General features: G+C 42.8%; 1 protein-coding gene across 1 annotated transcript in view; it reads right to left on the minus strand.

The window, feature by feature from the left end:
• Positions 1-24272, minus strand: part of LOC137371001 (NALCN channel auxiliary factor 1) — a 1064361-nt gene that overhangs the window by 684638 nt on the left and 355451 nt on the right. The window lies entirely within an intron of this gene.

Raw genomic sequence — 24272 nt, forward strand, 5'->3', positions numbered from 1 at the left:
CACTTACTTTTGAGTGCACAGAGCTAAAAGGAACAATTAGATTAATGGAACATTTTCACAGGAGTATTCACATTAGGGAAGTTTCTATGGAGTTAAACTACATATACAGAGACTTACATTTATATGGCACCTTTCATGACCACAGGACATTACAAAGCCAATTAAGTATTTTTGTAATCACTGTTGTAATGGAAGAAATGTGACAGCCAGTGTGCACACAGCTATCTTCCACAAACAGAAATGTGATAATGACCAGATAATCTGTTTATGTGATGGCCAGACAGTATTGAAGCTGGAAGAGATAAAATCTTAGGAACTTGGCCTCGTTAAAATATTTAAAATGAGGCAGCGACCTTCTTGGAAGGAGTTCGAGGTGGGCTGGATTCGGCTTTGAAATATTTAAAATTTTACATTTTAACTTCCCACCCGACCCAAACGCATCTATAATTTTGGGGGTTAAAATTACCTGCTAGTATCTACATATTGTCAGTATGTATCTCAATCAGGCAAATGGAGCTTCAGTTTAGCAACATCTAGATATTTTAATAAGGCTATGTGAAAATTTTATCCCTCTTCCAACTGTAATAATGCAACTAACTGATTAAAAAGATATAATTCTGGGGATCTCAAATATTGAACCAAAATACTTGAGCTGATCTTAACTTCCAGCAGAAGCAGCCACTCATCTTGTACAGGAGTCATTGTTAGAGGTTTGGCACATTTTAACTGCAGATCCTTGTTTGAATGCCACCAGTCAGCTGCTTACTTCAAATGAACAGAAGATTGGGCGGAATTGTAAGACAGGCAGTGACTTACTTTGATCCATTTTGTGTTAGCGTCCAATACCAATTTACACCCCAAGAGCTCCATTGCCTGAAACATTTTTGAAGTATTCTAAATAGTTAAGTGCAGATTATTTCTTGGTACAAACTAAAGGTTGGCATACAAGGATGATTAATAAGTTCAAGGCAAATAGCAAAGCAGTAATGTGGTTATATATCTGACTTTGTTCTTAAAAAGTGTGTCATGAAGTGATGTAAATGAAGAAAACTGGTTGTAAAAAGTAAACTAGCAATTCCTATGTTCCTATGAAAATTTCATTTGACCAAGCATCCACAAGCCTTTTGGGGAGCCAGTTCCAAAGCTTGGATTTAAGAATTGTACTAAAGGAGATAGGTAGATAGAGAGGCAGAGAAATTGAAGGAGGGAATTAGAGCTTCGGGCTGAAGGTATGGTCATCAATGGTGGAGCAACAAAAATCAGGGATGGGCAAAAGATCAGAATTGGAGAAGTGCAGAACTCTGTTTTAGGGTTAGAGGAGGTTAGAGATAGGGAGAGGTGAGGCCAGGTGCGAATTGCAGAGATTCCATGAGAAAAGGTGCAGGTTAAGCAAATTAGAGACAAGATGAGATGAATATGATGTTAGTGGCAAGGAGGAAGTGGAAGTTGAGCATGTGTAAGGATTCAGGATGAAATATGGCACTGTGTTGAGGAAAGGTGAAGCAGGGTTGGAGTGGTATTAATGCTGTAGGATGGACAAAAGCAGTGCAAGGAGGTCTATTGCAGAAGATGGGTAAAGAAGGATGTGGTCCTCACCTTTCCTGACCTAATCAGGTTATTGAAATGTTTCCTATGCTCAGTCCAGGTCCTCAGCATCATGCTCCTGCTGCTGGCTTGCTTAGCCACTTTAAACCAGGCCTTCTTGCTAGTTGTAGCCAGTTGTTTCTTCCCCTTTGTGGGGAACAGCACATCATTTCAGTCTCTCACTGCACCTATCATGACCTACAGGGAAGCATCAAAAGAAACTATGTGCCACTTTCACTCTCTTTTCCAGCCATATTAGCAATTTCCAATAATCCTTTGCAGTCACTGGAGTACTAGCCTTGACTGATCTGCAGATGCATGAATGGACCAAGAAGCCCAAAAGCATAATGGAAATGAGAATTGTAGAAATGAGGCCTGAACGATCCATGTTTCACAAAATTATGGTCTTGTCACCTGCTACCACCCTCACATGCTCTGTTCCTGTTCCCCAGTTAAAATCAGGGTCTACCAACATAAATACATTTCATTGTAATTATGCCCTTGCATCAGTTGTGGAACTGTCGTACCTCAATTTCGCATCTTCCAACAACTCAGTCTGTACTACAATGAATTTCTTATGCTCCCAATGAGTTTTGTTTTTTAAATTACTGTAGATTTCGCTATTTAAATATAACAGTATTAGATCAAAGTATGACATCAACAAAAATGTATGACTTCAATATGGTGTCTGAATTATATCTGCACAACCTGGTCCAATTATCCCTTGCTTCACCTGAGGACTACATTTGATCTTGACTCGCATATGTAGGAATAAATGCAATTTTAATACTAAACAGTGTCATCAATTCACAAATTACAACATACAATATTTGGCAAATGCTAAGCATAATTGCTGGAATGAACTGTCATTTTACAAGTACATAAATTATCCAGTGATAACTGAAATTGGAATAAAAGGGCATAATATTTTGAGTTGTCAGGATAATTGCTTAATCCTAGCTTCCAAAAATAATTTACGATCCTGTAAATTTACATTAAGTTGTCCAATATTGTTCTGATTCCTTATACTTGGCAATGTTAAAAAGAATTACAGGACTCGAGTGGAGGTTCACCCCCTCTCTTTTATATCTGAAAAAAATTCACTATGACAAACCAGAATCATAATAGTTCTGCTATCTTTTATGGGTGCTTGTTTAGAACTTGGTCAGGAGCTAAATGACAAATATTTTTATAAATTTAACTTTAATACTGAGATTCCACTATAGTAAAGTCTCTTGTGGCTGTCCTTGCTGAAATTTTGCTCAGATGCCACAGGTCCCAGTGGCTGCACCGGAATCCTGATCTGCTTATGCACAAGTGCCATGCAGCCAGCTGACTGCGATCATGCAGCAGATGGCCAATTAACTGAGGGAAGGCACAGGACTGTCCAATTAATAATTGGAGGTGGGCAACGAGGCGCTGATCGTAACAGTGACTCAAACGCAGGTACTAGCATCACATTTAATGGGCTGCCAGCCCTTCATGCACAGCTGCCTTGTTTGAAATGCTTGCCTGACCAGCATTGCAGAAGAACCCTCCATTTGACCAGCTTTTCAGAAGATCCCAAAGCAGCGGACTGGGAGCCTACTACAACCACAGCAGAGGAGACACACTGGGTGGCCCCACGGCTTAGTGATCACTTGCAGCAGGTTCTCCTCCAGGCTGCACGGGCAAAGCGGGGTTCTTCTTCCCAAGTGATGGAAAGAGACTGGCCCGCCTGACCAAGCACTGACACACGGAGCTCCACATCAGCCAGTAACCCCTGAATGTTCGTGTTTTCTCATACAGGTCTCGGTAATCCAGAAGGACATGCAGTTTGAGCGCTGGGGCCAACCGGCTACCTCTGAGGAGGAGGGATCCTCAGAGATAGCACTGTCACATCACCGCACTTTCCACCAGTGCAGATGCACGAATGTCAGTGGGTATATGTTCCTGATTAGATTCAGGGTCATAACCTGGTGAGCACAGCACAGACATGCTGAGCAGCCGGCGGAGACTATGACAGTCAAGGCCATAGATACTTAGAGGACTGTGGGAGGCCAGGCCAGGCCATGCTGAGCTCCAGGCTGATGACATACCTTTGGAGTCATCGGCTGCTGGAGCTGCAGCACAAAGTAAGGGAACTGGTGGAGCTGCCACAGGCTTTGAGCATGCATACGCCAATGATGGAGCAGTCTATGTAGACCATCACTGCTATCATGTCTCTGGCGCGTGCTTGCATGGCTTCCTCCATTTATAGATTGGCAACCCTCCCAGAGAGCCAGATCCAGCAAATCACTCAGTGGATACCTGAAATAAAAACAGAAAGTGCTGGAAAGGTTTGGCAGCATCTGTGGAGAGAGAAACAGAGTTAACATTTCAGATCTGTGACTGGAGATGCACGTAGATCTGCATACCATCACCTTATCCATGAGCTTGATGCAGCAGTGGTAAGCCGAGATGGGGACGAGGTGCCTGGAGTTTCCAGCAGGTGCACCTCCTTCTCAGGTCAACAGGGTGCACCTCCTTCTCAGGTCAACAGGGTGGTGCAAGTGTGCCATCCAAGGGAGGAGGAGCGGCTGCTTTCTGCATCGGGGGTTCCTCAGGGTTCTCACTGGCATGGACAGCAGCTCCTCAGCCCCTCTGCCAGTGACACCAGCATCTCCAGTAGCCGCAATGACATAGGAGGGTCCTGCACCTGTGCAGAAGCCCCTCAGCATGTTGGAGCCCCCCAGACCTCAGGCAGTCGGAGGACGGCCGCCAAAGTCATCCCAAGCCTCGGGGCAGCCGGATCAGCAGCCTGCCTCTAATGCAGCTACAAGTGCAGGGGTGGCATTTTGTAATAGCACATGTAAGCGAGTTAAGAGCACCTGGATGCATTTGGGTTTTATGTTGTACATGTTAAGGCTTTATTATGATGTGCCACTCAATAACTGTTAGAGCCACTGCTGTTGATCATCCATTCCATTCTTGTTGCCTTGTTACATGCCATCTATAGCCTTGGTCCCTCAATGAGCTGCTATTGTTGGAGTAGGCTGCATCTGGTCAGCTCCTCAGCTTGGTCAGCGTGCATTGCGAACCTAGGCGCTAGGTGATGGAGTGTGAGATGAAGGAGGGGGCAACATGTCTGTGGAAAGATGAGTCTATATTACACTGATTGTCAAAGGGCATCAGGGTCACAAGAAATGGTTCTGCACGAGATTGTCCCCAGCCTCCCTTATACATCTCCTGTTTTCCCTTGCCTCTTGTGCAAGGGGTTCCTCATCCTGTGCCGTCTTCTTAGAAGCCTCCTCGTTAGATGAGAAGTGGCAATTGATGATACCCTCATTATTCAAGACCTCCCCACTCTGCAGTAGTAGGTTGTGTAGAATACATTAGGCTACCACGATGTGGGAAACCCTCACTGGGACATATTGATGGGTTTCACTGGATCGATTCAGGTTGCTAATCACATCTTCAGGAGACCAATGGCCTGCTCAATGGTCACTCGGGTGGAACTGTGACAAGTATTGCAACTTTCCTTTGCTGCGGTGTGCAAGGGTTCATCACTGGCGTGAGTAGCCATGTCTTCAGTGGATAGCCCTCATCCCTGAGAAATCATCCCTGAAAGCGCATGGGAGGGCCAGAACAGCTCCAATACCTGGAAATGCTGACATGTGTTGGTCTCATAGCTGCTTCCTGGGAAATGTGCACACACCTGATGGATCCATCTTCGGTAGTCGCAGACCAGTTTTACATTGAGGGAATGGAAGCCCTTCCTGTTGCTAAAGGCCGCTGGCTGGTCTGTGGAAGAATTGATGCCCTTTGGGAGCAATTGCCACTGCCCCCTCACTCTTGCAGCATGCACCACCCCCACCATTAGTGCTGCCACCTTCAAATGCCCCCTAGTTGGTGCTGTCACCTTTACACCACTTCTGCAGTCACCTGGCAATGGCCTCCACTCCCCACCATTCCTTCCACCGCAAATTGGCTCTCCGTATGGCTGGCTGGCAGAGGCACCACTGAACTCTCGCTTCCATGCCACCTCCTTTAACCAGGCAGGGCTCTGAAGCCTCGTGGTTCCCACACACTGGCGGCACAGTGGCGCGGTGGTTAGCACCGCAGCCTCACAGCTCCAATGACCTGGGTTCAATTCTGGGTACTGCCTGTGTGGAGTTTGCAAGTTCTCCCTGTATCTGCATGGGTTTCCTCCGGGTGCTCAGGTTTCCTCCCACATGCCAAAGACTTGCAGGTTGATGGGGCAATTTATAATTGCCAATTAACCTTCGTATAGGTAGGTGGTAGGGAATTGTATAGGGACAGGTGGGGATGTGGTAGGAATATGGGATTAGTGTCGGATTAGTATAAATGGGTGGTTGATGGTCGGCACAGACTCGGTGGGCTGAAGGGCCTGTTTCAGTGCTGTATCTCTAAACTAAACTAAACATTTCATAAAATTCTAAAAAGCACCATAAAATTTGAGTTAATGCCATTTAAATTACCTTAATTGATCACCAACTGCATCGTGGTGAGAAGTCTGTCCTCAATGGTTACTACCACACATAAAATGGGGAGGTGATGTCACATCATAACATTGGACATCCAGACAAATGTGTCCCGACCGCATTTTAAGTTCCCCTGCCGTCGACCCCGCTCTCAGTGGCCCGGTAAAATTCTGGCCCTTAACAACAAATTTTCGATAGTAATATACGCAACATTCACCACCTTGTCCTCATTCACCAACTCTCAACAAATTCCAGGAATTTGTTTTTTTGAGAAGCCATACCATTCAGAAGATGATTTTGTACAGAATTTATCATTGTTGTTTTCACTGGCAGTTGTCAGGAAGCAAGCAGTTCAACATCAGTATCTTTTCCAAGATGGATGTCAAATGATATTCCCATGTCAAACCTCATCTCAAGATTTAAATCACAGCAACTATTCTCTCACCCACACATAAGCTTGCAACGTTTGGAGCACTGTACCCCTATTGGTATATTTACTTATTTTAAAAGTGCTCTTAGTTGTATTCTATTTGGACCTGAGAGATTCATATGAAGCTGACTTCATTTTCAATCAATCAGGTATTTACATACATATGAACATACAAACATACTAATTACGAGAAGGAGGCGGCCATTCGGCCCAAGTTAGCTCTGCCATTTGATGAGATCATGGCTGATCTGAATGTGGCCTCAACTCCACTTTCCTGTCTTCCTTCCATAACACTTGACTCCATTGTATATCAAGAATCTATCGAACTCAGCCTTGAATATATTCAATAACCCAGCCTCTACTGCTCTCTGGAGGAAGCAAATTCCACAGACTAACAACCCTCAGAGGGAAAAAAAAACAAACATTCCCCCCATCTCCACCTTAACTAGGATACCCCTTATTTTCAAACTGTCCCCTAATTCTAGTCTCACCCATAAGTGGAAACATCCTTCCAACATCCACCCTATCAAATCCCCTCAGGATCTTATGTTTCAATAAGATCACCTCTCATTCTTCTAAACTCCAATGGGTATAAGCCCAACCTGTTCAACCTTTCCTTGTAACACAACCCCTTCATCCCAGGAATCAGTCGCATGAACCTTCTCTGAACTGCTTCTAGTGCAATTTTATCCTTTAAGTAAGGAGACCAAAACAGTACACAGTACTCCAAATGTGGCAAAGCCTCCCTACTTTTATATTCTATTCCACTTGCAACAAATGACAACATTCCATTTGTCTTCCTAATTACTTGTACCTGCAGACTAACTTTGTGATTCATGTACCAGGACACCCAGATCCCTCTGTACCTCAGAGTTCTGCAGTATCTCTCCATTTAAATATTCTGCTTTTCCATTCTTCTTGCCAAAGTGGATGAGGTCACATTCTCCCACATTAGTCTCCATCTTTTGCCCACTCTATCTATATCCTCTTGACAACTTACCTTCCTGCCTATCTTTGTCTCATCTGCTATTTTAGCTACTTTACATTTGGTCCCTTCATCTAAGTCATTGATGTAGATTGTAAATAGTTGATGCCCCAGCACTGATCCCCATGGCACTCCATTAGTCACATCCTGCCAACCTGAAAATGCCCCATTTATCTGTACTCTCTACTTCCTGTTAGCTAACCAATCCTCTGCATGCTAATATGTTATCACCAACGCCATGAATTCTTATTGTGTGTAGTAAACTTTGATGAGACACCTTATTGAATACTTTTTCAAAATCCAAGTTCACCATATCTACAGGTTCCCCTTTATCCATGTTGCTTGTTACTTCCTCAAAGAACTCTAATAAATTAGTCAAACCCGATTTCCCTTTCACAAAACCATATCACTCTGCCTGATTGCATTATGATTTTCCAAATGTCCTGCTATAACCTACTTTGATCCCTAAAGCTTTCAAGTTCATTAGAATTTTAAACATGGAGCTTGAAAATAACATTTAATTTTAATGGCCATAATGATTTTATAACTAATTCAAATCCTTGGGGTCTGTCATGAATTTTGAATTTATTCATTTTAAATAAAGATTTTACTATCACATATATAGCTACATACAATATTAAAAGACAGCTGGAGATTAATATTGTAATCACACAAAATAGAGCTTACTGAATCATAGCTCTTAACAAGTATATTGTACAATGTATTAATGTGAAAGACCAAAAGGCATTAGTTCCTTACCACATTATTTACATTTCAACACCATTCTTTTCAAACATACTCTTAGTTGTGATATCAGATAGACAAACTGTCATCTATCATTTCTAAAGGGCAACAGCATTAGCCAACAAGGCAGCAAGCTATGTAGAAAGGGAGGTTGGGGGTGGGAAAGAGAGCTTTAGCCACCAGCCTCTTCACAAGTTGCTTCTCAATCAAGATGTCATGTTTTGGATGAGTTGTTGATTTGAGTACATCTGCCCTTTCAGCTGGACTTAAAAGATCCAATGGTGCTATTCAAAGAAAAGTGGTGAAGTTATCCCTGCTGTCCTAATTAACATTTATCCCTCAACCAATATTAAGATAGATTATCTGGCCATTTATCTTACTGCATTTGTGGGACCTTGTTGTGTGCAAATTGGCTGCTACATTTCCCTACAATACAAAAGTGACTGTACTTCAAAAGTGGTAAAGCACTTTGGAATGTCCTTAAGTAAGGAATTACACTATATAAATGCAAATTTTTAGTGTTGCTGTCTCTGGAGAATAGAATAAAGAACCAAGAACAGCACAGGAACAGGCCATTTGGCCCTCCAAGCCTGCGCCGATCTTGATGCCTGCCTAAACTAAAACCTTCTGCACTTCCGGGGACCGTATCCCTCTATTCCCATCCTATTCATGTATTTGTCAAGATGCCTCTTAAACATCGCTATTGTACTTGCTTGCACCACTTCCCCCAGCAGCAAGTTCCAGGCACTCACCACCCTCAGTGTAAAGAACTTGCCTCGCACATCCCCTCTAAACTTTGCCCCCCTCACCTTAAACCTATGTCCCCTAGTAACGGACTCTTCCACCCTGGGAAAAAGCTTCTGACTATCCACTCTGTCCACGCCGCTCATAACTTTGTAAATCTCTATCACGTCACCCCTCCACCTCCATCGTTCCAGTGAAAACAATCCGAGTTTATCCAACCTCTCCTCATAGCTAATGCCCTCCAGACCAGGCAACATCCTGGTAAACCTCTTCTGTACCCTCGCCAAAGCCTCCACGTCCTTCTGGTAGTGTGGCGACCAAAATTGCATGCAATATTCTAAGTGTGGCCTAACTAAAGTTCTGTACAGCTGCAGCATGACTCGCCAATTTTTATACTCTATGCCCTGACCGATGAAGGCAAGCATGCCGTATGCCTTCTTGACTACCTTATCCACCTGCGTTGCCACTTTCAGTGACAATATGATCCCATTATTTGAAAGCTTGACTTGGACGAACTCTACTTGATACCCCTTGTTCACTGAGTCATCTCTTGAATGTATCCACAATATTTAGAACACATTACCTTATGCTTTGAAAACTCTGACTATCTTAGAGCTCTAGGGTTCCAAAGATGAACACTGGTACCTTTCAGTAAAATGTTTGAGTATTTTTCCCCATCAGCAAAATCATGCTACTTACTTAGTTTCTATAATATCTTGATTCCCGTTTCATACGAACAAACAAACTAGGAGCAGGAGGCGGCCACTCGGCCCTTTGAGCCTGCTCCGCCATTCAGTAAGTTCATGGCTGAACTCATTACTCCGCATTTCCACCTACCCCCGATAACCTTCCACCTCCTTGCTCAAGAATCTATCACTGTCTTAAAAATATTCAAAGACTCTGCTTCCACCGCCTTTTAAGGCAGAGAATTCCGAAGACACTCAACCCACAGTAAAAATTTCTCATCTGTCTTAAATGGGCAACCCCTTATTTTTAAACAATGACCCCAGTTCTAGATTCTCCCACAACATCCTTTCCACATTCTTGCTGTCAAGACCCCTCAGGATCTTCTATGTTTCAATCAAGTCACCTCTTACTCTTCTACAAGCCTGCCTGTCCAATCTTTCCTCGTAAGATTCATTTCACTTAATTTCAAAATACTGGGGTTACATTAAATATTGCAGAGGCCTCAAGTACAGTCCCTCTAATTATGAAACTCTCAAATTTTAACCAGAATATGTTACAGTCTTATGTTCATCTGCATCGGTTAGCTAATGGCTAGTGGATACAAACACAGCTGTATGTAGGGAAAGGCAGATCGGCCATATTAACATATAAGAGTCTAAATTATTTGCTGAGTTTGTGGGCTTCCTTCTTTCATTGGGTGCAATATCACAAGCAGCTTGCGATGAACAGAGCTGAGCGATCCCACAACCGACGGATCAGATATAAGCTCTGCAGTCCTGCCACATCCAATCGTGAATAATGGTGGACAATTAAACAACTAACAAGAACTAATAAGAGTAGGTGGCTCCACAAATATCTCCATCCTCAATGATGGGGGAGCCCAGCACATTGTGCAAAAGATAAGGCTAAAGCATTTGTGACAATCTTCAACCAGAAGTGCCAAGTGGATAACCCATCTTACCCTCCTCCTGAAGTCCCAGCATCACAGATGAGAGTCTTCAGCCAATTCGATTCACTCCACACGATATCAAGAAATGACTGAAGGCACTGGATACTGCAAGGACTATGGGCCCTGACAACATTCCGGCAATGGTACTGAAAACCTGTGCTCCAGAACTTGCCGTGCTCCTAGCCAAGCTGTTCCAGTACAGCTACAACACTGGCATCTACCTGGCAATATGGAAAATTACCCAGGTATGTCTTGTACACAGAAAGCAGGACAAATCCAACCCGGCCAATTACCGCCCCAGTCTATTCTCAATCACTAAAGTGATGGAATGTGTCATCAATAGTGCCATCAAGCGGCACTTGCTCAGCAGCAACCTGCTCGGTGACACTCAATTTGGGTTCCGCTAGGGCCACTCAGCTCCTGACCTCATTACAGCCTTGGTTCAAACATGGACAAAAGAGCTGAACTCCAGAGGTGAGGTGAGAGTGACTGCCCTTGACATCAAGGCAGCATTTGACAGAGTATGGCATCAAGGAGCCCGAGCAAAACTGAGGTCAATAGGAACCAGGGGGAAAACCCTCCACTGGTTGGAGTCATACCTAGCACAAAAGGAAGATGGTTGTGATTGTTGGAGGTCAATCATATGAGCTCCAGGATATCACTGCAGGAGTTCCTCAGGGTAGTGTCTTTGGCCCAACCATCTTCAGCTGCTTCATTAATGACCTTCCTTCAATCATAAGGTCAGAAGTGGAGATGTTCGCTGATGATTGCACAATGTTCAGCACCATTCGCGATACCTCAGATACTGAAGCAGTCAGTGTAGAAATTCAGCAAGACCTGGGCCATATCCAGGCTTGGGCTGATAGTGGCAAGTAACATTCGCGCCACACAAGTGTCAGGCATGACCATCTCCAAGAGAGAATCTAACCATCTCCCGATGACATTCAATGGCATTACCATCGCTGAATCCCCCATTATCAACATCTTGGTGGGTACCATTGACCAGAAACTGAACTGGAGTTGCCATTTAAATACCGTGGCTGCAAAAGCAGGTCAGAAGCTAGGAATCCTGCGGTGAGTAACTGATCTCATGACTCCTGAAAACCCGTCCACCATCGACAAGTCACAAGTCAGGAGTGTGATGGAACACTGTCCACTTGCCTGGATGGGTGCAGCTCCAACAACATTCAAGAAGCTCGACACCATCCAGGACAAAGCAGCCCACTTGATTGTATGTGGACGGGGTGCCATTCACTCCCTCCACCACTGACGCACAGTGGCAGCAGTGTGTACCATCTACAAATGCACTACAGCAATGCACCAAGGCGACTCAGGCAGCACCTTCCAAACCCACGACTTCTACCACCTGGAAGGACAAGGACAGCAGATGCGTGGGAACACCACAAGCTGCAGGTTCCCCTCCAAGCCACACACCATCCTGACTTGGAACTATAATTCCCATTCCTTCACTGTCACTGGGTCAAACTTCCTTCCTGTTTAGTTTAGAGATACAGCACTGAAACAGGCCCTTCAGCCCACCGAGTCTGTGCCGACCATCAACTGCCCATTTATACTAATCCTACACTAATCCCATATTCCTACCACATCCCTACCTGTCCCTAGATTTCCCTACCACCTACCTATACTAGGGGCAATTTATAATGGCCAATTTACCTACCAACCTGCAAGTCTTTTGGCTTGTGGGAGGAAACCGGAGCACCCGGAGAAAACCCACGCAGACACAGGGAGAACTTGCAAACTCCACACAGGCAGTACCCAGAATTGAACCCGGGTCGCTGGAGCTGTGAGGCTGCAGTGCTAACCACTGCGCCACTGTGCCGCCCTAATAGCACTGTGGGCGTACCTACCCTACATGGACTGCAGCAGTTCAAGAAGGCAGCTCACCACCTTCTCATGCACAATAAATGTTGGCCTGGGCAGTGATGCCCACATCACATGAAACAAATGAAAAAAAAAAATTAAGTGGAGAGATGACCCAAAAGTGCCTGATTGGAAATCTCTCAACTAATTTTTCCTTTGCTCTGCACATAATTCCAAGAGCCTTCAAATATGTATGGATTCAGATACAAGTGGTTAGCCATTTGGGTGAAAATTGACATCATTTGTCTCAAGATGTGACGTTGGTGAAATACTAAAGGATAGGTTGGCTTTATCATATGTCATTTCAACACCTGTAACAAAAGCATCATGATGTTTATTATGAAAATAGTCGAATGTTTATAAAAGATTATCTTATTATTTCATTGGGGCTGGGAAATAGTATTTTTGAATTGAAGCTTTAGAATACGCTATGCTTTGATAATAGGGATAACAAAAGGGAAGTAACTGAATGAGAAGGTCTTTTTATATTACTCTCTCTCCACCCACCAAACCCCTCCACAAAGTAATCCAATGACATCATACAAACATTAGTGATAATAGTTCATGAAGTTGAATCATATTCTGTTTTTGGGTAATTTCAACTTTTTGATGCTGGATTAGAGATTTTTTGTTTTCAGAACAATTTGATTTTTTTTCTTACTATAGTCCTTATGTCATCCTTTACCATCAGTGCGACTTCTCTTTTCCATTGTGCCCATCTTTTCAAAATGTTTTGTATCCAGGAATATATATTTCCCAATCTTGATCCCTTGTAACCATGGGGTGAATATTACGAGGCGAGTTGGAACCCCAACTTTTGGGTAAAAAGCCGATTCTGAGTCCGCACTTGCCAGCAGCGGGACCTGCTCAGCAATTTTACCACAGGCAGCCTCCTAATTGAACAGTGGGCAGCAAATTAAGAATGGTGGGCAGGCTCCTGACACTGCTGGCCCAATCAAAAGGTTGGCAGCTCTTCAGTGGCATCACTGCAGATGGAGCACCTACAACAGGTAAGTAAAAAAAATTAAATCACAAGGTTCAGTATCAGAGGGGGAACCCCCCCCCCCCTAGGGAAATCAGTGGGGACATGGGGGCTGCCTTCCTTGCCCTTCTCTTTGTTACATAAAACTTTCCTCCTCAGGATGCCACTAGGACACTGTCTCTATTTAGCTGGTGGCCTCCCCAGTTGGTGTGGGGGCCTCCCCACCTTTGGCAAAATGTCAATGTCACCGTAAAATGGCACTAATTGGACCTTTAGTAATGGAAATTGGCTGTCTGTCTGCTTGGAGGGGACCGCCTCTCCACTTCCAGTCCTGCTGTCAGTAAAATTCCCCAATGGCGGAACAGGGTTGAGGTGCCGATCTGACGTGGGAGCCGGTAAAATCCTGGTCCATATCTCTGTAATGATGATTAAATTTAAACCACATATGTCTTTCTTCCGCTAGTTCGTCTTATTATGAATTCAAAGAGCCATTCATTTTATATTTACCATTGTTCTTCACAAGAACCATATTCGTTGATGCACTATTACCGTTAAACACGGTCCCTTCCTGTCCCACTCTGCTAGTCTTTACCCAAATCATTGCACAGTTCTGTTGCCTCGACTTCTCTTCAGATTTTAAAATTTTCTTTCATCTGACCACTTCCCCCCACAGTTAGGTTAAAGCCCTATCCACAGGCGGAGTTATTCAATTTGCCAAGATGCTGATCACAGCCCATTTAAGTGAAGTCCATTCCAGCAGAACAGCTCCCTCTTTCCTCAGCACTGGTGCTAGTGCCCCATGAATCTAAACCCCATCTTCCCACACCACTGAGTGCTGCGTTTAATTCTCTAATCTGCCTGACACTGCCAATTTGCTCATTGCTCATGTAGTAATTTAGAGATTTTTACCTTTGAAGTTCTGTTTATTAATTTACTTAGTTCCTCAAATTCCCTCTGCAGAAACTCATTCTTTGTTCTACCTACATCAGTGGTTCCTACACAGATGACAACTGGATCTTCCCCCTCCAAGTTCTTCTCCAATACTGAGGAAATGTCCCAAATCCTGCCACTGGGCAGGCAACACAACCTTCAGAACCCACAGTCTCAAGTGCAGAGAACATTCCTCTGGACTATACTGTCCCCTATCTCTACCACATTCATTTTCACTCCCCCACTTGTTTGAGCCCATCTATCCTGCAGCCCTTGTTCTTATCCACAGCAAGTACCTCATACCTGCTGGACAAAGACAAAGGCCAAGGTTTCTCCATCAAACATCCTAGATTCCCATACCTGTCTGACTTGCAGTAAAACCCTCATGTTCCTGACCATCTCTGAAATCCTACTTAACTTGAGTAATACTACCTCCCAGAACAAAGTGTCTAGGTAACTCTCCACTTCCCCAGTGCCCTACAATGATGGCAGCTCAGACTCCAACACAATAATTGAGCTGAAATCCCTTGAGCTGCAGACACTTAGCGCAGATGTGGTTGTCTGGGACTGCAATGCTCTCCACAAACTCCTACACGCTACAACTATGGTGCACTGCTTGTGCTGCTATGTCTCTCCAAAATAAATATTTTATTAGTTAAAATTATTGTTCAAGTCTGCTCTGTCTAGTTTTATCCCCAGTCGCTCCTCTCACTCTCCGGTCTTGTTTTATCCTCTATCACTTCATTCTCCTGCAGGACCGCTTTCGGACCTGGTTTTATCCCGGTCACTCCTCTCGCTCTCCCAGAAGCCCACTCTAGAGTCTGGTTTTAGCTTGCGATCCTCCTCTTGCTCAAGGTATGTGTAGTGTTAGTACACACGTACATCCATGGTACATACATTTAGTATGTGAGTTTGTAAGGTTAATACACAAGTGCATTAGTGGTTTTACACATACACATTAGCAATACTCTTATTATTCATTGGACATTCCACACAATTAACCAAGGCTGGCCTTCAGAATCCACACTTCCTTATCCTTTTAAATTTTATTACACTGAGGCCTTTCTTTATTTATAGTCCCCACACCTCCACAGAAGAACTGGATGCCTGTCTGATGTCAAGCTATCCTATGATTAATTTTTTGGTTTTATGACTCTGCATGTCCAGAGTGCGATTTAATCCAATTCAACCTGTAAGCTGCTGATTATTCCATACAATTTGCTAATTCTTGCACTCCCCTCAGTTTATCAACCACTAAAATTACTCAATTGAAAATATTGGAGGGAGCAGAGAGAGCATAGGAGTGCAATTTTTTAAATGTGCAAGACCAGCGGTTTGTCGTGAACATGCTTTTGTATAATTTACATATATATGAATAAGGAGCAGGAGCAGGCCACTCAGTCCCTTGAGCCTACTCCACCATTCAAGTAGTTCATGGCTGAACTGATCACTCCACATTTCCACCAACCCGACAACCTTCCACCCCCTTGCTGATCAAGAATTTATCTAACTCCACCTTAAAAATATTCAAAGACTGCTTCCACCGCCTTTTGAGGAAGACAATTCCAAAGACTTAAGACCCACAGAGAAAAAATTTCTTCTCATCTCGCTCTTAAATGGGCGACTCATTTTTAAACAGTGACCCCTAGTCCGATACCTTTAAGTATCTCCCGTCCTACAGAGTCCAGCTACACTCAGATACCAGCAGTACATTCAAACAGTAGGGGAGATTTTCCACAATTGCTTTATAAACTGACAATGTAAAGGAGTGGAGATTTTAAGGCATGCCGATTTTAAATTGTGTCAATTTGATGACATTTCTGAGAGATCAATTTTTAAACAAGTTAGCACCTGAAACCTTGCAAGGTTGTAAGCCACAGCTGTGTTGATGTTTAGGACAATGACAAAGACTCGCAAGGCAAGATTTCATGGCCAACTATTTCAGGGTAATACATTTCATAGATAAAAGCAAAAACCTCAAGAAAAAAAAAGTGCAAATGGAAAAATATTCACGCAATCTCATTCGTCATTATCACAACACAATTTCGACACATTAATATAAACTCCACAAATGTTGATCACTGGCGTGCCAATTTCATTATTTAAATTGGTGGGAATTACAAGATTTTATCGAGATAAAAAAAGCAACCGCCTCAGTCACTTGCACTGTTAGTTATGTTGTGACTGCTTGAATAGTATGCAGATCCAACAGTTACTCTGCTTAAACAGAAATCAGCAGCTTCATCCACATCTACAGGACCTGAAGGGTTCCTTCATTAAAAAGAAAAAGATATTGATCTGGCTTTGTGTGTGTATCTTTCCGCAGTGTATTCCATGATATCTATCTGCAAATAGAAAAAGAGTAAAGAGAATACAAAATGGAAAAATACCCTTGATGTGAGAAAGTGAGGGGACACATCACTTAAAACTGCATAATCTCCCCTTTTCTCACTTATTTATTTTAGGCTCCAGCAACTGCGCAAGATTCTTGGAAGAGATAATTTTCAACCAGCTGACAAGGGACAGAATGCATTTTCCAGTGACCTGGTAGCTTAAATTGAAGCCAAATAAAATGAAACTTCAAAGAAAGACAATGATGCAGTATAGCATATTAGCAAATTAAATTGGTATTGTAGTAATATTTATCAAGCAGAGTAACTGTAAATTAATTAGATATACAAAGTTGAAAGTCCTTTAATTTGAGCCTGTTTAAATTATTACAGCAGACGGAGGCCATTTGGCCTGTTTGCACTAGCTCTCCAAAAGAGCAATTTACCCCATCACCTCCTCGTAGCCCTGCATATTCTTCCTTTTCAGATAATAATCCAATTCCCACTTGAATGCCTTGATTGAACCTGCCTCCACCACACTCTCAGGTAGTACATTCCAGATCCTAACCACTTGCTTCGTGCAAATGTTTTTCATGTCACCATTGCTTCTTTTGCCAATTACCTTAAATCTGTGCCCTCTTGTTCCCTATCTCTCCGCCAATGGGAACAGTTTTTCCCCTATCTAATCTCTCCAGAAGTCTCATGATTTTGAGCACCTCTATTAAATCTCCTCTCAACCTTCTCTTCTCCACAGAAAACAGCCCCATTAGGGGCAAAGCCATACATAAATGATACTGGTCAGAATGACAGTCAATTCTCTATAGCACCAGTGGGAGTAATAGAAAGAACTTTCAGGGATTTATTACAGGATTCTAGTTGATTGATTCTCCATTATGGTTTTATCTTCCAGTAGCATGCTTTAAAATCCTAGTTTTATCAGTTGATTCGAGAGAATAATTTTTATATATATTTTATTCTGAGCCAACTCAAATACATGACAGAAAAAGTGGTCATGAAGCTATGTTAATTTTTTTTTTAAATGACAAGGAGTTCAAGATTATCTTACAAATAGTCATCTATTTCTGCACATTTTCCTTCCTGTTGAGACTGCAGGGCATCTTTACTGACAGAAGGAAGGAAACTGCAACAATCGAAGTGAAAGAAACATGCCCAGTTCTAGCCACCTGCATCCTGTCGCAGTCCTTGCCACACAGTAATGCCAAGCCTAAATGTGGAATGATTGAGAAGAGTGAAAAAGTTTGTTTTTAAAGTTAGCAATACAAGGCCTTAGTGGGAAAATGTACTGCAATGTGAGGCAATGAATTGTTCAGACCATACAGTCCCATTCCTGCCTTGTGCTGAGTTAGCTCAGCAAGAAGCTGGGGTGGCAGTAGCGGTGAAAAAATTTGTTTCAGAATCCTTGCCTAGGGAGGGGGAAGTCAATCAATCACTTAACTGCTGTACAGGGATTCACCCTGAAAAGTGCACGTGGGTGACGACAGCTTTAGGTTTGGCTTTGCTGCTTCCCATTGTTGAATAGCTTGTTTAATACTCAGTTTAAATGCAATGCATAGCCATCTGAATAAACTATCAGAATGCATTAAATCTTAATTATCAGGCATCATTTTAAGGAAAAGAATCCTGTACATGTGACATATGCTTTACATATTTTTCTGTGTTATTTTTCATTTTCATTGCAATTATATACCAAGAGGAGCAATTCTATTATTCTGAATTAGCTAAATTCACAATTATTGTGGGGTGGGTTTCCTGTAACTGTCAACTTTGTTCATAGTTCCTGACACAGGCAAATGATACAATGGCCTGGATTTTAGCTTAGAAGAGAGTTCTGTTGTGATGGGCTTCGAAGGTTGGGGGGGGCCTGTTGAGAGGTTGGGAAACCCAGAAGAACAGATTTCCAAAATGTCCTGCAGAATTTAACTGCAGGGCTCCTTTAAGTTTCCAGCCAAAGGCAATCGGATCAATTGTCTGAAGACCCTTCAGGCAGGGAAAGTCTGCTTCACAAAGCTGAAGCCTATGAGAGCAGATAGATGTATTGGGGGATTGACAGAGATTGTGGAGTGAGTCCACATTATAGTTCAGAGGCTCCAGAATGGCGGTTGAGGGGGGGGAGGCGTCCTGATCATGGGCTGGGGTAATATCCCGATCATGGGGAAAATGGAGGTTGATGGTGATCTCGGGGCCCAATGGTGGTTATGGGGGTCTGATGATCTGTCTGCTCTGCCCTCTTGACTAAGGCACAGGGGGTAGGTGGTGACAGGAGGGTGGTGGCAGTTTGCCAGGCAGCTTGACGGACTAGGAAAGGCACTTACCTCATGGATTCAGCCCTTCTTGCCTTGTTCAAGCTGTTGCATTTCCCAAGGCCCAGGAAACCAGGCCTCCTGTAGTTAAATATAGCAGGAATGTTAAAATGAAGGCACGCAGCCTCATAATATTTAAATGATCAACCTGCTTTCCACGAGCAGGTTGGTCACATGCCACTCATCCCACCTCTCAAAACTGGTAGTGGGCATATTTGAGGCAAGTTAGGTATCTGTTCCAGATGGTTTACGTTTTAACCTCCAACGTGACACCAACCCATCTGTTTTTGGGAGTTAAGGTTCTGCTCAATGTTTCAATGCAGTGATTCATGCCACTGAGAATCATGGAAGGAAGCCATTCAGCCCATCATGCCTGTGCCAGCTCTTTGAAAGAGCTATCCAATTAGTCCCACACCTCTTTCCCTATAGCCGTTGTTACAATCAGGTGAGAAAGGTGTTTAGGGGTCTCTTTCAGCCTTCACCTGGTCTTATTGTAACAGGGTTTAATTTTAAACAGTGTTTGAGCTCCCCCTTGGTGAATCCTTGTTCACCACTTTCAAATTATAAGGCAAAGAAATGAGCACAAACAGGCTTTCTTAGGTTTAAAAAGTGAAATTTATTAAAGCTTAAACTGTAATTCGGTTAATGCCTACGGATACACACCACACACTAGCTTCCATATGCAATAAGCACATGCAAAAAGAGACAAAGAGAAAAATGAAGTAGAGGAGTTTTAGGCAATATCAGAAAAGTTTCTTGTTACTGTGCTTTGAGCTCACTATAGTTCTTTAGTAGGTAGTTCTTGCTCGTAGGTAATTATTGCTTTTTGTTGGGGCCCAGTACTCCTCTTAAACCTTGTTCACTGGAGGAGACTTTTGTCTTTTGGGGTTCATATGTCTACAATGGTTTTCAAAGCTGGTGAGAGCGAGGGGAGACAGACAGGAGAGAGGTCTTTTCCAGTCCAGGAGCAAAAAGCTTCAAGTTCAAATTCTCTGTGGCAAGTTCAAATTCAAAATCATCAACCGCCAGTTAGTCATGTGACTAAACTGGTCTGTCATGTGTTTGTGTATGGGAGAGCAGGGATTGGTTCCTTCGTTCCATCACTGTCTGCTAGCATGCAAAAAAACATCTTTCCGGCAAGGGGCCTGGCAATTCCTTTTGTTGGCCCTCTTTTCTTCCCAGCAACAATTTTATATGGCGAAATTAAGGTGCTGCATTCTTGGCAGGTGGGGGCCTGCAGGCCACCTTAGAAATTGTTCCTTCACAACTATATATTGACTTCCTTTTGACAGCTACTCTTGCATCTGCTTCCAGCTCCCTTTTCTCATCTCCCCATTGAATGTTTTGCCAATTATCTTAAATCTGTCTCTTTTGGTACACCAAGGGATAGAGTTTCTGATAACTAATCCATACACTAGCAGTTAATTCTAGATAGCATGGCCCACAATCCAGTTACTTTCCCTGGCACCTGCAGAAAGTTGACAGCAACAGTGGAAAGTGGTAGAACACTTAGATAAAACGGTACCAGAGCTTCCTTCAAATATTTGCTCAAAGACAAGGTGGATTAATATGTACACGCAGCACCCTTTACAGAGCAATTCAAAATTTTAATTTAGTGAACTGATCCAACAACTATATATTGATCAACATATTCCAATAGCAGAATCAAAGCATCAGGCATGCCAGCTACAAGCCGAAGGTGACAAATTGCTGTCACTCAATCCAAGATCCTTTTCTCTTATGTAATATGCATATGGCACTTAAAGAGCAATCGCACAGCATCACCTTTTCTTCCTGTACAGGCAATGTGGAAAAATCTGTTGCAAACTAATTTCTCTAACTACAACCTTTCACTCTGGTTAGATGTCTTTGATAATGCGAAAAACACTCAGTACAAATACAATCAGATTTGTGGAATGCAGCCAGCAGGAGTCTGAATAGTGGCTTTGAACTGCTGCTGACTTTATCAGCACTGAATTTGCACTTGTCACAATTGGAACATAAACTAGGCTTGTCCTGCACTCTAAATCTAAAGAAACACTCCAGGAGGGTAAATCTGGCAGTCAGAGCATCAGTTTTGTTCAGTGGCCTGGCCGAAGAGTGTAGCTGATAATGGTGTTCACAGGATTTACTGATTTTCATTATCAGTGGGGGCGGGGAAGAAACTGTACTCAATTGCATTGAAACACTGGCTTGGTGCAAAATTGGATTACTGTCCCTTTCTCAATTGAGGTTGAGCAGACTATTTCCTCAGCAGCAAGTGCCTATTTGAGTTCTTTTAAAAGTAGGCTATCTTCATGTGTGATCATTGAAATCATGTTGAATTACTTCACCACATCCCTTCATTGTAAGTGTTTTTCTCTTCTGTCTTGTTTTCACCCCTCTGCTCCTGCAAGCTGTGGTTTGTCTCCAGGAGCACAGCCTCCAATATTCTGCCCGAGTGGGCATTCTTCATCTGTGGGGATGGTGGAACGTCAGATGGCTACTTGTCTCTGGAGGGCATCAGACCCAGGCCAGATTCTACACTCATCTGATGAGTACACAGATGCATCTGATCAGTTATGAGCAATCAGGAATGGGAACCTTGGCTGATTTTCCCCCCATCTCATCCTGGGACACTGAGATCAACTGAAATATTTCAACCACTGCCTGGACTAAAATCAGCTCATTTTGCGCTGACCAGGTACAGAACATGGGATCTTCGGATCTGCAACACTTTGGGTGCAATTGCTGATTCCATTGCAAATTGTGCACAAACTGTGCCCGCTTTGAAAAGTACTTTCTTCACCAGAGTTTGCACTCAAACACCAAACACAAATTCTGAAATGAACTAGCATAATCAGGCTGCATTATGGATTATTAGGTTACTAACCAGAATACTATTTGTTAAAATCTAGCTACCATAAGCTAACATTTAACTTTGTTAGAACCCTTTTTTGTAGTATGATAAAGTGGGTAGGTTAAGTTGGCACCCTTCCATCTACAAAAGATGAACACAGCAAACAATCCACTTAAGTGGGGTGTCTTCTCTTGGTGCACCTTTGTTGATGAAGGCCAATCATTGAAAGGCAGGTCCTACCACAAGTGCTGCACGTGAAGCTGCCAAGGTGACGCTGTGAGTTGTTGTTTATGACATTGGCGCCTGTTGCCAAGCTGCTGTAGCAACTGGTCATCGCGGTAATGCACACCAGTCCACAGAATGTTGCTATTTCCCTCTATTACCAGCTAGTGACTCCCAAGTGATAGTTGGCATTTGGGGCCTTCATGTAACGCTTGCAAGCATCCTTAAAGTGGAGCTTTTGGGGCCCAACTAATCATCTCTCCCTGGCTACATCACCATACAGAAGGTCCTTGGATATGCAATCGTCTTCCATCCTGCAGACATGTCCTATTCACCAAAGCCACATTGTTTGATTAGTGACAACACATTTGACAGCTCTGCCTTTGAGAGGACTGTCACATTTGTGATTTTGTCCTGCCAGGATATACTCATAACATGCTGCAGACAGTGAAGATGCAAATTATTGAGCTTCTTTTCCTGATAGCTGTAAATCACCCAGGTTTTACAGCTATACTGCAAAGTGCTGAGAACACAGGCCTAATAAACCATCAGCTTGGTCCCAAGGGTCAACTTGGTGTTATCCCATGTGCATTTAGCAAGTTGGCTGCTTTCTCCATGCGCACATCAAGCTCTGCATCAAGGATCAGCAAACAGTGGGAAAACATGGGAAATAGGGCACAGTACAGACAAGATGTCAAGGTAGAGGGATTCTGAGATTTTATGTTAAGTTTTAAAGAACTTACTTACAGTAAAAGGGTGAGACCTTGAAGGCAGTCAGAGAGAGTAGCTTCTGTGAGAATGAGACTTGTCTCCTAATAAGTTAAGGAACCACAGAATGTAAAAGCATGGGGATACAGTAGTCAACACAAAGGGCATTACTTATGTAAATTGGAAAGGTTAGCAAATAGCCAGAAAATGATCCTTGGTTGGTTAAGGGAAGCAACCTCTAACATGAAGCTAAAGATGATGCAGGAAATGGAGGGGTTAATTGGATAGTAGCCAGGATAAAAGATGCCTTGTCCTTGAGAGAATTTTTGAACAAGAGAGAAGCTTAAAGACAAAAGCTTGAAGACCAAAAGCTGTAAGAAAAACTAGTCATGTGCTCTAGCAGTCCAGTTCCTGACCTGGGTAGTTTAATCCATGTTAGACTGTTAATCACTGCTCGAGTTTGTGACCATAGTTTATCTGAAAACTTAAACTTGTCCTTACCTTGTCTCACTAAAGTCAATTCACAAAAAAGCTTTGCTGTAATGTCTGTTCCTGCTTTAGAAGGGAACATAAAACCCCACCATCTTACAATAAGATGCAATCCTTCATATATTTTTTTTTTTAGAATTAGAACATTACAGCGCAGTACAGGCCCTTCGGCCCTCGATGTTGCACCGACCTGTGAAACCATCTGACCTACACTATTCCATTTTCATCCATATGTCTATCCAATGACCACTTAAATGCCCTTAAAGTTGGCAAGTCTACTACTGTTGCAGGCAGGGCGTTCCACGCCCCTACTACTCTCTGAGTAAAGAAACTACCTCTAACATCTGTCCTATATCTATCACCCCTCAACTTAAAGCTATGTCCCCTCGTGTTTGCAATATTTAAAAGCAATGTTTCATTAAAACAGCTTTATTACCAAAAAAAAAGCATTTTTAGTCACAACGTCAATCCATCACTTCTGAATCACCTGATTTTGAATTACTGAAATTCTTGTTTATAAAATATAAAAAACTATTTTCTAGTTATATTGGTGTCAGTTTTAGTAAATTAAAAACAAATGTTGAATTTTAAAGCTTTTACAACTTTTACTGTTCTTGCACTGAAAAGAACCAGTTTAATTTTTAAAAGCATTTCTGAATTTTAAACTGCAAAAAAGCTACTTATGGAAGGATAATGCTGGAGCCTATATTTACTCAGTTTCACATTTATTGTGAATAAAAGGATTACAAACATGTAGCTCCTCACTCAAACCCTCCACCAGTCTCCATGAGTGTCTGCTTATAAGTGCTCAACTAAGACCCCAAAATAACATCCTCCACCAGCATAAAAATCAAACCGTTGATACACAAACAGATCAACATTGAAGGCCTGCAAATTAGCAGTTAGTGGAAACTCCCAATGGTGATTAATACAGGCTAGGGGCATAGCCAGTTTTGTGGGCAGGGCCAGCTTCTCAAGGAATAC

The sequence above is a fragment of the Heterodontus francisci genome, chromosome 6, assembly GCF_036365525.1.
Source record: "Heterodontus francisci isolate sHetFra1 chromosome 6, sHetFra1.hap1, whole genome shotgun sequence".
In the NCBI taxonomy this organism is placed as follows: Eukaryota; Metazoa; Chordata; class Chondrichthyes; order Heterodontiformes; family Heterodontidae; genus Heterodontus; species Heterodontus francisci.